Genomic DNA, 13,693 nt, shown 5'->3' on the forward strand with positions numbered 1-13,693 from the left:
AGCGCCATGCTCTACCAACTGAGCTACAGGGGACGGTACACCTCAATTACCTCGACTAACCGGTGCTCCCGCACATTGACTCGGTACCGGTACCCCCTGTATATATCCTCGCTATTGTTATTTTTACTACGGCTCTTTAATTATTTGTTACTTTTATTTCATATTATTTTATGTTGTATTTTTTTGTTTTATTTTTTTTGGTATTCTTTCTTAAAACTGTATTGTTGGTTAAGGTCTTGTAAGTAAGCATTTCATTGTAAGGTCTACACCTGTTGTATTCTGCGCATGTGACAAATACAATTTGATTTGATTTAATTTGAATTGGTTGCAGCACCTGGACTGGGTAGTATTGGTGTTGAATCACCAGCCCCAGTTGGTGCCTGTAGAGCTGTCCATGGTGCTGACCCACCTTAACCTCTCTAGCCCTGTAGAGCTGTCCATGGTGCTGACTCACCTTAACCTCTCTAGCCCTGTAGAGCTGTCCATGGTGCTGACCCACCTTAACCTCTCTAGCCCTGTAGAGCTGTCCATGGTGCTGACTCACCTTAACCTCTCTAGCCCTGTAGAGCTGTCCATGGTGCTGACTCACCTTAACCTCTCTAGCCCTGTAGAGCTGTCCATGGTGCTGACCCACCTTAACCTCTCTAGCCCTGTAGAGCTGTCCATGGTGCTGACCCACCTTAACCTCTCTAGCCCTGTAGAGCTGTCCATGGTGCTGACCCACCTTAACCTCTCTAGCCCTGTAGAGCTGTCCATGGTGCTGACCCACCTTAACCTCTCTAGCCCTGTAGAGCTGTCCATGGTGCTGACCCACCTTAACCTCTCTAGACCTGTAGAGCTGTCCATGGTGCTGACCCACCTTAACCTCTCTAGCCCTGTAGAGCTGTCCATGGTGCTGACTCACCTTAACCTCTTTAGCCCTGTAGAGCTGACCAAGGTCCTGCTCCTTCCTTTGTAGCTCCCTGCTGGCCCCCGGGTTGCCACAGCATCAGTTCAACTGGGTTACACCGCCCCATAGCAACACAACACACAGCCCCATAGCAACACAACACACAGCCCCATAGCAACACAACACACCACCCCATAGCAACACAACACACAGCCCCATAGCAACACCACACACCGCCACATAGCAACACAACACACTGCCCCATAGCAACACAACACACTGCCCCATAGCAACACAACCTAAAGCCTCAAAGCAACACAACACAAAGCCCCATAGCAACACAAAACACAGCCCCATAGCAACAAAACACACAGCCCCATAGCAACACAACACACAGCTCCATAGCAACACCACACACCGCCACATAGCAACACAACACACTGCCCCATAGCAACACAACACACTGCCCCATAGCAACACAACCCAAAGCCTCAAAGCAACACAACACAAAGCCCCATAGCAACACAAAACACAGCCCCATAGCAACAAAACACACAGCCCCATAGCAGCACAACACACCGCCCCATAGCAATACAACGCAGCGCCCCATAGCAACACAATACCTAGCCCCATAGCGATACAACACAGCGCCCCATAGCAACACAATACCTAGCCCCATAGCAACACAACACACAGCCCCATAGCAACACAACACACCGCCCCATAGCAACACAACACACCACACCATAGCAACACAACACACAGCCCAATAGCACATTTACCAACACATAGCCGGCATCATATCTCAGCTACCAGCTCATGAGTTATTCCTGTCCCTGTCAGAATTTCATAGAACTCAGATGTACTGCTAAAACAGTTACCCAGCCATCTGTCTGGCTGGCAGGTTGCAGAACATATGCTAACCAAATCAAATAAGATCAAATCACATGTATTTATAAAGGCCTTTTTACGTTTTTACAGATGTCACAAAGTGCTTATACAGAAACCCAGCCTAAAACCCCCAAAAGCAAACAATGCAGATGTAGAAGCACGTGGCTAGGAAAAACTCCCTAGAAAGGCAGGAACCTAGGAAGAAACCTAGAGAGGAACCAGGCTCTGAGGGGTGGCCAGTCCCCTTCTGGCTGTGCCAGGTAGAGAGGAACCAGGCTCTGAGGGGTGGCCAGTCCCCTTCTGGCTGTACCAGGTGGAGATTATAAGACTACATGGCCATTAATCCTGTGCTACGTCCTAAATTGCACCCTATTCCCTATACAGTGGTGTGATTCTGATTCTGATAAAATACAAATTCAACCAAGTGTTGTCACAAGGGTTTTGAAGAGCGTGCACAATAACAGGACCTGATGGAATATCAGAAGTTATGGAGGAGGAGCTAACACCAGCCTGGCATCCTCTCTGTCAACTCTCTGTTGACACACACACCGTCCCCCTGCTGTGGAAGAAATGAGACACACACACCGTCCCCCTGCTGTAGAAGAAATGAGACACACACACCGTCCCCCTGCTGTGGAAGAAATGGAGACACACACACTGTCCCCCTGCTGTGGAAGAAATGAATTATCACTCTAGTCCCCAAGAATCCATGCCCTGTAGTGAATAATGACTTTAGACCAATCACTCTCACATCCAGAGTGGAAACCTCCTCACCAATGTCCAACAGTCTGTAGATCCCTATCAGTTTGCATACAGGAGAAGAGGGTAATGGATAACGCTAGTAGTACAGTAGTGCAGCTTATCTTAAAACCCCTTGAAAGCCAAGTAGCATACGCAAGGCTCACTCACTTTCATTGACTTCAGCTCCCCCTTTTATACAATCCAAGTGCATATCCTACTGGACAAGCTGAAACAGATGAAGGCATGCACCCATCCACACGAAGGTGGTACCACTCCTTCCTTACCAACAGGATGCAGAAGGTCAGAGTTAACTCTACGCTCTCTGATGCCCTGACCAGCAGCATTGGGGCGCCCTAGGGCTGCGTGAGTTCCCCTATCCTCTTCACGCTGTATAAAAACAACTTTATCACCCCAACAGATACATGGTTAAGTTCTCGGACAACACCGCAGTCCTTGCTCAGGCTGTTAAATAAGGGCTCTGTCACCACGGCTACAGGGCAGAGATTGAAGGGTTGGTCAGATGGTGTGATGAACATTACCTACAACTAAATGTGAAAACAACAGAGGAGAAGATCCTTGACCCTAAATCCATTGAGGACCACAGACCTATAGAGGTACACATAGAGAACAGGTGAACTCATACAGTACCTGGGGGTCAACATTGACAGTGGGCTTTGCTGGCCACCAACATAGAGAGTGTGCTCACATCCAACAGTGCTTGTACTTCCTGTGTGGACTCAGGGTCTATGGTGTCAACCAGAAGATCATGCTCCTCTTCTACAGATCCACCATTGAGTCAATCTAACGCTACGGCATTGTCACATGGTTTGGTAACCTGGCAGAACACATGGTTTGGTAACTTGACAGTGCAGATCGTTGTTACATAATCTTGAGACTGACCAAGACAGCAGAGAAGATTATAGGCATGACACTTCCCTCCTCTCTCTAGGACATTTTCCAGGAGACCATCAACAGACAGGCCAGAAGGTTCATACAGGACCCCACCCATGCACTGAACACAGAGTTCCAGCTGTTGCCATCGAGGAGGCGTTACAGGGTGCCTATATGCAGGGTTACAGGGTGCCTATATGCAGGGTTACAGGGTGCCTATATGCAGGGTTACAGGGTGCCTATATGCAGGCTGAACAGATATAAACATCCCAATGAACAGGGTGCCTATATGCAGGCTGAACAGATATAAACATCCCAATGTCCCTCTGTCAATAAAACTGCTAAGCAATCTGAAGAAACCTAGAGACAGACGAAGGAGACGGCAATGATAGATTGGGGTCTGGCAGGAAGGCCTTCATCATGTTGAACTGTCTCCTAGTCACAGCCTGGCCTGTAGGCCTTCATCATGTTGAACTGTCTCCTAGTCACAGCATGTAGGCCTTCATCATGTTGAACTGTCTCCTAGTCACAGCCTGGCCTGTAGGCCTTCATCATGTTGAACTGTCTCCTAGTCACAGCATGTAGGCCTTCATCATGTTGAACTGTCTCCTAGTCACAGCCTGGCCTGTAGGCCTTCATCATGTTGAACTGTCTCCTAGTCACAGCATGTAGACCTTCATCATGTTGAACTGTCTCCTAGTCACAGCCTGGCCTGTAGGCCTTCATCATGTTGAACTGTCTCCTAGTCACAGCCTGGTCTGTAGACCTTCATCATGTTGAACTGTCTCCTAGTCACAGCCTGGTCCATAGGCCTTCATCATGTTGAACTGTCTCCTAGTCACAGCCTGGCCTGTAGGCCTTCTTCATGTTGAACTGTCTCCTAGTCACAGCCTGGTCTGTAGACCTTCATCATGTTGACTGTCTCCTAGTCACAGCCTGGTCTGTAGACCTTCATCATGTTGAACTGTCTCCTAGTCACAGCCTGGTCTGTAGACCTTCATCATGTTGAACTGTCTCCTAGTCACAGCCTGGCCTGTAGACCTTCATCATGTTGAACTGTCTCCTAGTCACAGCCTGGTCTGTATATCTTCATCATGTTGAACTGTCTCCTAGTCACAGCCTGGTCTGTAGACCTTCATCATGTTGAACTGTCTCCTAGTCACAGCCTGGTCTGTAGACCTTCATCATGTTGAACTGTCTCCTAGTCACAGCCTGGTCTGTAGACCTTCATCATGTTGACTGTCTCCTAGTCACAGCATGTAGGCCTTCTTCATGTTGAACTGTCTCCTAGTCACAGCCTGGTCTGTAGGCCTTCATCATGTTGAACTGTCTACTAGTCACAGCCTGGTCTGTAGACCTTCATCATGTTGACTGTCTCCTAGTCACAGCATGTAGGCCTTCTTCATGTTGAACTGTCTCCTAGTCACAGCCTGTAGGCCTTCATCATGTTGACTGTCTCCTAGTCACAGCATGTAGGCCTTCATCATGTTGAACTGTCTCCTAGTCACAGCCTGGCCTGTAGGCCTTCATCATGTTGAACTGTCTCCTAGTCACAGCCTGGCCTGTAGGCCTTCATCATGTTGAACTGTCTCCTAGTCACAGCCTGGCCTGTAGACCTTCATCATGTTGAACTGTCTCCTATTCACAGCCTGGTCTGTAGGCCTTCATCATGTTGAACTGTCTCCTAGTCACAGCCTGGCCTGTAGACCTTCATCATGTTGAACTGTCTCCTAGTCACAGCCTGGTCTGTAGACCTTCATCATGTTGAACTGTCCCCTAGTCACAGCCTGTAGGCCTTCATCATGTTGAACTGTCTCCTAGTCACAGCCTGGTCTGTAGACCTTCATCATGTTGAACAGTCTCCTAGTCACAGCCTGGTCTGTAGACCTTCATCATGTTGAACTGTCTCCTAGTCACAGCCTGGCCTGTAGGCCTTCATCATGTTGAACTGTCTCCTAGTCACAGCCTGGTCTGTAGACCTTCATCATGTTGAACTGTCTCCTAGTCACAGCCTGTAGGCCTTCATCATGTTGAACTCTCTCCTAGTCACAGCATGTAGGCCTTCATCATGTTGAACTGTCTCCTAGTCACAGCCTGGTCTGTAGACCTTCATCATGTTGAACTGTCTCCTAGTCACAGCCTGGTCTGTAGACCTTCATCATGTTGAACTGTCTCCTAGTCACAGCCTGGTCTGTAGACCTTCATCATGTTGAACTGTCTCCTAGTCACAGCCTGGCCTGTAGGCCTTCATCATGTTGAACTGTCCCCTAGTCACAGCCTGGCCTGTAGGCCTTCATCATGTTGAACTGTCTCCTAGTCACAGCCTGGTCTGTAGACCTTCATCATGTTGAACTGTCTCCTAGTCACAGCCTATCCCAGGTAAGAACAACAGGCTCTACTCTACTGTACTTTACTCTTCTACACTCTACTACACTCTACTCCACTCTACTACACTCTACCCTACTCTACTGTACTCTACTACACTCTACAACACGCTACTGTACTCTACTGTACTCTACTGCACTCTACTGTACCCTACTGTACTCGACTGTACTCTACTGTACTCTACTGTACTCTACTGTACTCTACTGCACTCTACTCCACTCTACTTCACTCTACTGTACTCTACTTCACTCTACTGTACTCTACTGTACTCTACTGTACTCTTCTACACTCTACTGTACTCTACTGCACTCTACTACTCTCTACTGTACTCTACTTCACTCTACTGTACTCTACTTCACTCTACTGTACTCTACTTCACTCTACTTCACTCTACTGTACTCTACTGCACTCTACTACACTCTACTACACTCTACTGTACTCTACTGTAATCCTCTACACTTTACTATATTCTACCACACTCTACTGTATTCTACTTCACTCTACTGTACTCTACTGTACTCCACTGTACTCTACTTTACTCTACTTCACTCTACCACACTCTACTTCACTCTACTGTACTATACTACACTCTACTGTACTCTACTGTACTCCACTGTACTCTACTCCACTCTACTTCACCCTACTTCACTCTACTGTACTATACTACACTCTACTGTACTCTACTGTACTCCACTGTACTCTACTCCACTCTACTTCACTCTACTTCACTCTACTGTACTCTACTGTACTCTACTTCACTCTACTGTACTCTTCTACACTACTGTACTCATCTACACTCTACTGTACTCTACTACCCTCTGCTACACTCTACTACACTCTGCTACACTCTACTGTACTATACTGCACTCTACTCCACTCTACTACACTCTACTGTACTCTACTTTAATCTACTGTATTCTACTTCACTCTACTGTACTCTACTGTACTCTACTGCGCTCTACTGTACTCTACTTTACAATACTTCACTCTACTGCGCTCTACTGTACTCTACTGTACTCTACTTCACTCTACTGTACTCTACTGTACTCTACTCCACTCGACCCTTCTACACTTCTACACTCTACTGCACTCTACTGCACTCTACTTCACTCTACTTCACTCTACTGTACTCTACTGTACTCTACTACACTCTACTTCACTCTACTGTACTCTACTTCACTCTACTGTACTCTACTTCACTCTACTGTACTCTACTTCACTCTACTGTACTCTACTTCACTCTACTGTACTCTTCTACACTACTGTACTCTACTTCACTCTACTGTACTCTACTGTACTCTACTACACTCTACTGTACTCTACTTCACTCTACTGTACTCTACTTCACTCTACTGTACTCTTCTACACTACTGTACTCATCTACACTCTACTGTACTCTACTACCCTCTGCTACACTCTACTACACTCTGCTACACTCTACTGTACTATACTGCACTCTACTCCACTCTACTACACTCTACTGTACTCTACTTTAATCTACTGTATTCTACTTCACTCTACTGTACTCTACTGTACTCTACTACGCTCTACTGTACTCTACTGTACTCTACTACACTCTACTACACTCTACTACACTATGCTACACTCTACTGTACTCTACTACACTCTGCTACACCCTACTGCACTCTACTCCACTCTACTCTACTCTACTACACTCTACTGTACTCTACTGTAATCCTCTACACTTTACTATATTCTACTACACTCTACTGAATTCTACTTCACTCTACTGTACTCCACTGTACTCTACTTTACTCTACTGTACTCTTCTACACTCTACTGTACTCTACTACACTCTGTTACACTCTACTACACTCTGTTACACTCTACTGTACTATACTGTACTCTACTGCACTCTACTCCACTCTACTATACTTTACTACACTCGACTGTACTCTACTGTACTCAACCCTTCTACACTTCTACACTTCTACACTCTACTGTACTCTACTGCACTCTACTGTACTCTACTTCACTCTACTGTACTCTACTGTACTCTACTTCACTCTACTGTACTCTACTTCACTCTACTGTACTCTTCTACACTACTGTACTCTACTTCACTCTACTGTACTCTACTGTACTCTACTACACTCTACTGTACTCTACTTCACTCTACTGTACTCTACTTCACTCTACTGTACTCTACTTCACTCTACTTCACTCTACTGTACTCTACTGCACTCTACTACACTCTACTACACTCTACTGTACTCTACTGTAATCCTCTACACTTTACTATATTCTACCACACTCTACTGTATTCTACTTCACTCTACTGTTCTCTACTGTACTCCACTGTACTCTACTTTACTCTACTTCACTCTACCACACTCTACTTCACTCTACTGTACTATACTACACTCTACTGTACTCTACTGTACTCCACTGTACTCTACTCCACTCTACTTCACTCTACTTCAATCTACTGTACTCTACTGTACTCTACTTCAATCTACTGTACTCTTCTACACTACTGTACTCATCTACACTCTACTGTACTCTACTACCCTCTGCTACACTCTACTACACTCTGCTACACTCTACTGTACTATACTGCACTCTACTCCACTCTACTACACTCTACTGTACTCTACTTTAATCTACTGTATTCTACTTCACTCTACTGTACTCTACTGTACTCTACTGCGCTCTACTGTACTCTACTTTACAATACTTCACTCTACTGCGCTCTACTGTACTCTACTGTACTCTACTTCACTCTACTGTACTCTACTGTACTCTACTCCACTCGACCCTTCTACACTTCTACACTCTACTGCACTATACTGCGCTCTACTTCACTCTACTTCACTCTACTGTACTCTACTACACTCTACTTCACTCTACTGTACTCTACTTCACTCTACTGTACTCTACTTCACTCTACTGTACTCTACTTCACTCTACTGTACTCTACTTCACTCTACTGTACTCTTCTACACTACTGTACTCTACTTCACTCTACTGTACTCTACTGTACTCTACTACACTCTACTGTACTCTACTTCACTCTACTGTACTCTACTGTACTCTACTACACTCTACTACACTCTACTACACTATGCTACACTCTACTGTACTCTACTACACTCTGCTACACCCTACTGCACTCTACTCCACTCTACTCTACTCTACTACACTCTACTGTACTCTACTGTAATCCTCTACACTTTACTATATTCTACTACACTCTACTGAATTCTACTTCACTCTACTGTACTCTACTGTACTCCACTGTACTCTACTTTACTCTACTGTACTCTTCTACACTCTACTGTACTCTACTACACTCTGTTACACTCTACTACACTCTGTTACACTCTACTGTACTCTACTGTACTCTACTACACTCTACTGTACTCTACTGTACTCTACTTCACTCTACTGTACTCTACTTCACTCTACTGTACTCTACTTCACTCTACTGTACTCTACTTCACTCTACTGTACTCTTCTACACTACTGTACTCTACTTCACTCTACTGTACTCTACTGTACTCTACTACACTCTACTACACTCTACTGTACTCTACTTCACTCTACTGTACTCTACTTCACTCTACTGTACTCTACTTCACTCTACTGTACTCTACTTCACTCTACTGTACTCTTCTACACTACTGTACTCTACTTCACTCTACTGTTCTCTACTGTTCTCTACTACACTCTACTGTACTCTACTTTACTCTACTGTACTCTACTTCACTCTACTGTACTCTTCTACACAACTGTACTCATCTACACTCTACTGTACTCTACTACCCTCTGCTACACTCTACTACACTCTGCTACACTCTACTGTACTATACTGCACTCTACTCCACTCTACTACACTCTACTGTACTCTACTTTAATATACTGTATTCTACTTCACTCTACTGTACTCTATTGTACTCTACTGCGCTCTACTGTACTCTACTGTACTCTACTACACTCTACTACACTCTACTACACTATGCTACACTCTACTGTACTCTACTACACTCTGCTACACCCTACTGCACTCTACTCCACTCTACTCTACTCTACTACACTCTACTGTACTCTACTGTAATCCTCTACACTTTACTATATTCTACTACACTCTACTGAATTCTACTTCACTCTACTGTACTCTACTGTACTCCACTGTACTCTACTTTACTCTACTGTACTCTTCTACACTCTACTGTACTCTACTACACTCTGTTACACTATACTACACTCTGTTACACTCTACTGTACTCTACTGTACTCTACTACACTCTACTGTACTCTACTGTACTCTACTTCACTCTACTGTACTCTACTTCACTCTACTGTACTCTTCTACACTACTGTACTCTACTTCACTCTACTGTACTCTACTGTACTCTACTACACTCTACTGTACTCTACTGTACTCTACTTTACAATACTTCACTCTACTGCGCTCTACTGTACTCTACTGTACTCTACTTCACTCTACTGTACTCTACTGTACTCTACTCCACTCGACCCTTCTACACTTCTACACTCTACTGCACTCTACTGCGCTCTACTTCACTCTACTTCACTCTACTGTACTCTACTGTACTCTACTACACTCTACTGTACTCTACTTCACTCTACTTCACTCTACTGTACTCTACTTCACTCTACTGTACTCTACTTCACTCTACTGTACTCTACTTCACTCTACTATACTCTACTTCACTCTACTGTACTCTTCTACAATACTGTACTCTACTTCACTCTACTGTACTCTACTGTACTCTACTACACTCTACTGTACTCTACTTCACTCTACTGTACTCTTCTACACTACTGTACTCATCTACACTCTACTGTACTCTACTACCCTCTGCTACACTCTACTACACTCTGCTACACTCTACTGTACTATACTGCACTCTACTCCACTCTACTACACTCTACTGTACTCTACTTTAATCTACTGTATTCTACTTCACTCTACTGTACTCTACTGTACTCTACTGCGCTCTACTGTACTCTTCTACACTACTGTACTCATCTACACTCTACTGTACTCTACTACCCTCTGCTACACTCTACTACACTCTGCTACACTCTACTGTACTATACTGCACTCTACTCCACTCTACTACACTCTACTGTACTCTACTTTAATCTACTGTATTCTACTTCACTCTACTGTACTCTACTACACTCTACTACACTATGCTACACTCTACTGTACTCTACTACACTCTGCTACACCCTACTGTACTCTACTCCACTCTACTCTACTCTACTACACTCTACTGTACTCTACTGTAATCCTCTACACTTTACTATATTCTACTACACTCTACTGAATTCTACTTCACTCTACTGTACTCTACTGTACTCCACTGTACTCTACTTTACTCTACTGTACTCTTCTACACTCTACTGTACTCTACTACACTCTGTTACACTCTACTACACTCTGTTACACTCTACTGTACTATACTGTACTCTACTGCACTCTACTCCACTCTACTCCACTCTACTACACTCGACTGTACTCTACTGTACTCAACCCTTCTACACTTCTACACTTCTACACTCTACTGTACTCTACTTTACTGTACTCTACTGTACTCTACTGTACTCTACTTCACTCTACTGTACTCTACTGTACTCTACTACACTCTACTGTACTCTACTGTACTCTACTTCCCTCTACTTCACTCTACTGTACTCTTCTACACTACTGTACTCTACTTCACTCTACTGTACTCTACTGTACTCTACTGTACTCTACTACACTCTACTGTACTCTTCTACACTACTGTACTCTACTTCACTTTACTGTACTCTACTGTACTCTACTACACTCTACTGTACTCTACTGTACTCTACTTCACTCTACTGTACTCTACTACACTCTGCTACACCCTACTTCACTCTACTGTACTCTACTGTACTCTACTCTTTACTCTACTTCACTCTACTGTACTCTACTGTACTCTACTTCACTCTACTGTACTCTACTGTACTCTACTCCACTCTACTATACTCTACTTCACTCTACTGTACTCTACTGTACTCTACTACACTCTACTGTACTCTACTGTACTCTACTTTACAATACTTCACTCTACTGCGCTCTACTGTACTCTACTGTACTCTACTTCACTCTACTGTACTCTACTGTACTCTACTCCACTCGACCCTTCTACACTTCTACACTCTACTGCACTCTACTGCGCTCTACTTCACTCTACTTCACTCTACTGTACTCTACTGTACTCTACTACACTCTACTGTACTCTACTGTACTCTACTTCACTCTACTGTACTCTACTTCACTCTACTGTACTCTACTTCACTCTACTGTACTCTACTTCACTCTACTATACTCTACTTCACTCTACTGTACTCTTCTACAATACTGTACTCTACTTCACTCTACTGTACTCTACTGTACTCTACTACACTCTACTGTACTCTACTTCACTCTACTGTACTCTACTTCACTCTACTGTACTCTTCTACACTACTGTACTCATCTACACTATACTGTACTCTACTACCCTCTGCTACACTCTACTACACTCTGCTACACTCTACTGTACTATACTGCACTCTACTCCACTCTACTACACTCTACTGTACTCTACTTTAATCTACTGTATTCTACTTCACTCTACTGTACTCTACTGTACTCTACTGCGCTCTACTGTACTCTTCTACACTACTGTACTCATCTACACTCTACTGTACTCTACTACCCTCTGCTACACTCTACTACACTCTGCTACACTCTACTGTACTATACTGCACTCTACTCCACTCTACTACACTCTACTGTACTCTACTTTAATCTACTGTATTCTACTTCACTCTACTGTACTCTACTACACTCTAAACTCTACTACTCTACTACACTATGCTACACTCTACTGCACTCTACTACACTCTCTCACTCTACTCTACTCTACTGTACTCTACTGTACTCTACTGTAATCCTCTACACTTTACTATATTCTACTACACTCTACTGAATTCTACTTCACTCTACTGTACTCTACTGTACTCCACTGTACTCTACTTTACTCTACTGTACTCTTCTACACTCTACTGTACTCTACTACACTCTGTTACACTCTACTACACTCTGTTACACTCTACTGTACTATACTGTACTCTACTGCACTCTACTCCACTCTACTCCACTCTACTACACTCGACTGTACTCTACTGTACTCAACCCTTCTACACTTCTACACTTCTACACTCTACTGTACTCTACTTTACTGTACTCTACTGTACTCTACTGTACTCTACTTCACTCTACTGTACTCTACTTCACTCTACTGTACTCTACTGTACTCTACTACACTCTACTGTACTCTTCTACACTACTGTACTCTACTTCACTCTACTGTACTCTACTGTACTCTACTACACTCTACTGTACTCTACTGTACTCTACTTCACTCTACTTCACTCTACTGTACTCTTCTACACTACTGTACTCTACTTCACTCTACTGTACTCTACTGTACTCTACTGTACTCTACTACACTCTACTGTACTCTTCTACACTACTGTACTCTACTTCACTCTACTGTACTCTACTGTACTCTACTACACTCTACTGTACTCTACTGTACTCTACTTCACTCTACTGTACTCTTCTACACTACTGTACTCTACTTCATAGTCACTTCACTACTGTACTCTCTTCACTCTACTGTACTCTACTGCTCTACTGTACTCTACTGTACTCTACTTCACTCTACTGTGCTCTGCTCATCTACTGTACTCTACTACACTCTACTGTACTCTTCTACACTACTGTACTCTACTTCACTCTACTGTACTCTACTGTACTCTACTGTACTCTACTGTACTCTACTTCACTCTACTGTACTCTACTTCACTCTACTGTACTCTACTTCA

The sequence above is a fragment of the Coregonus clupeaformis genome, unplaced genomic scaffold, assembly GCF_020615455.1.
Source record: "Coregonus clupeaformis isolate EN_2021a unplaced genomic scaffold, ASM2061545v1 scaf0444, whole genome shotgun sequence".
NCBI classification, from domain to species: Eukaryota; Metazoa; Chordata; class Actinopteri; order Salmoniformes; family Salmonidae; genus Coregonus; species Coregonus clupeaformis.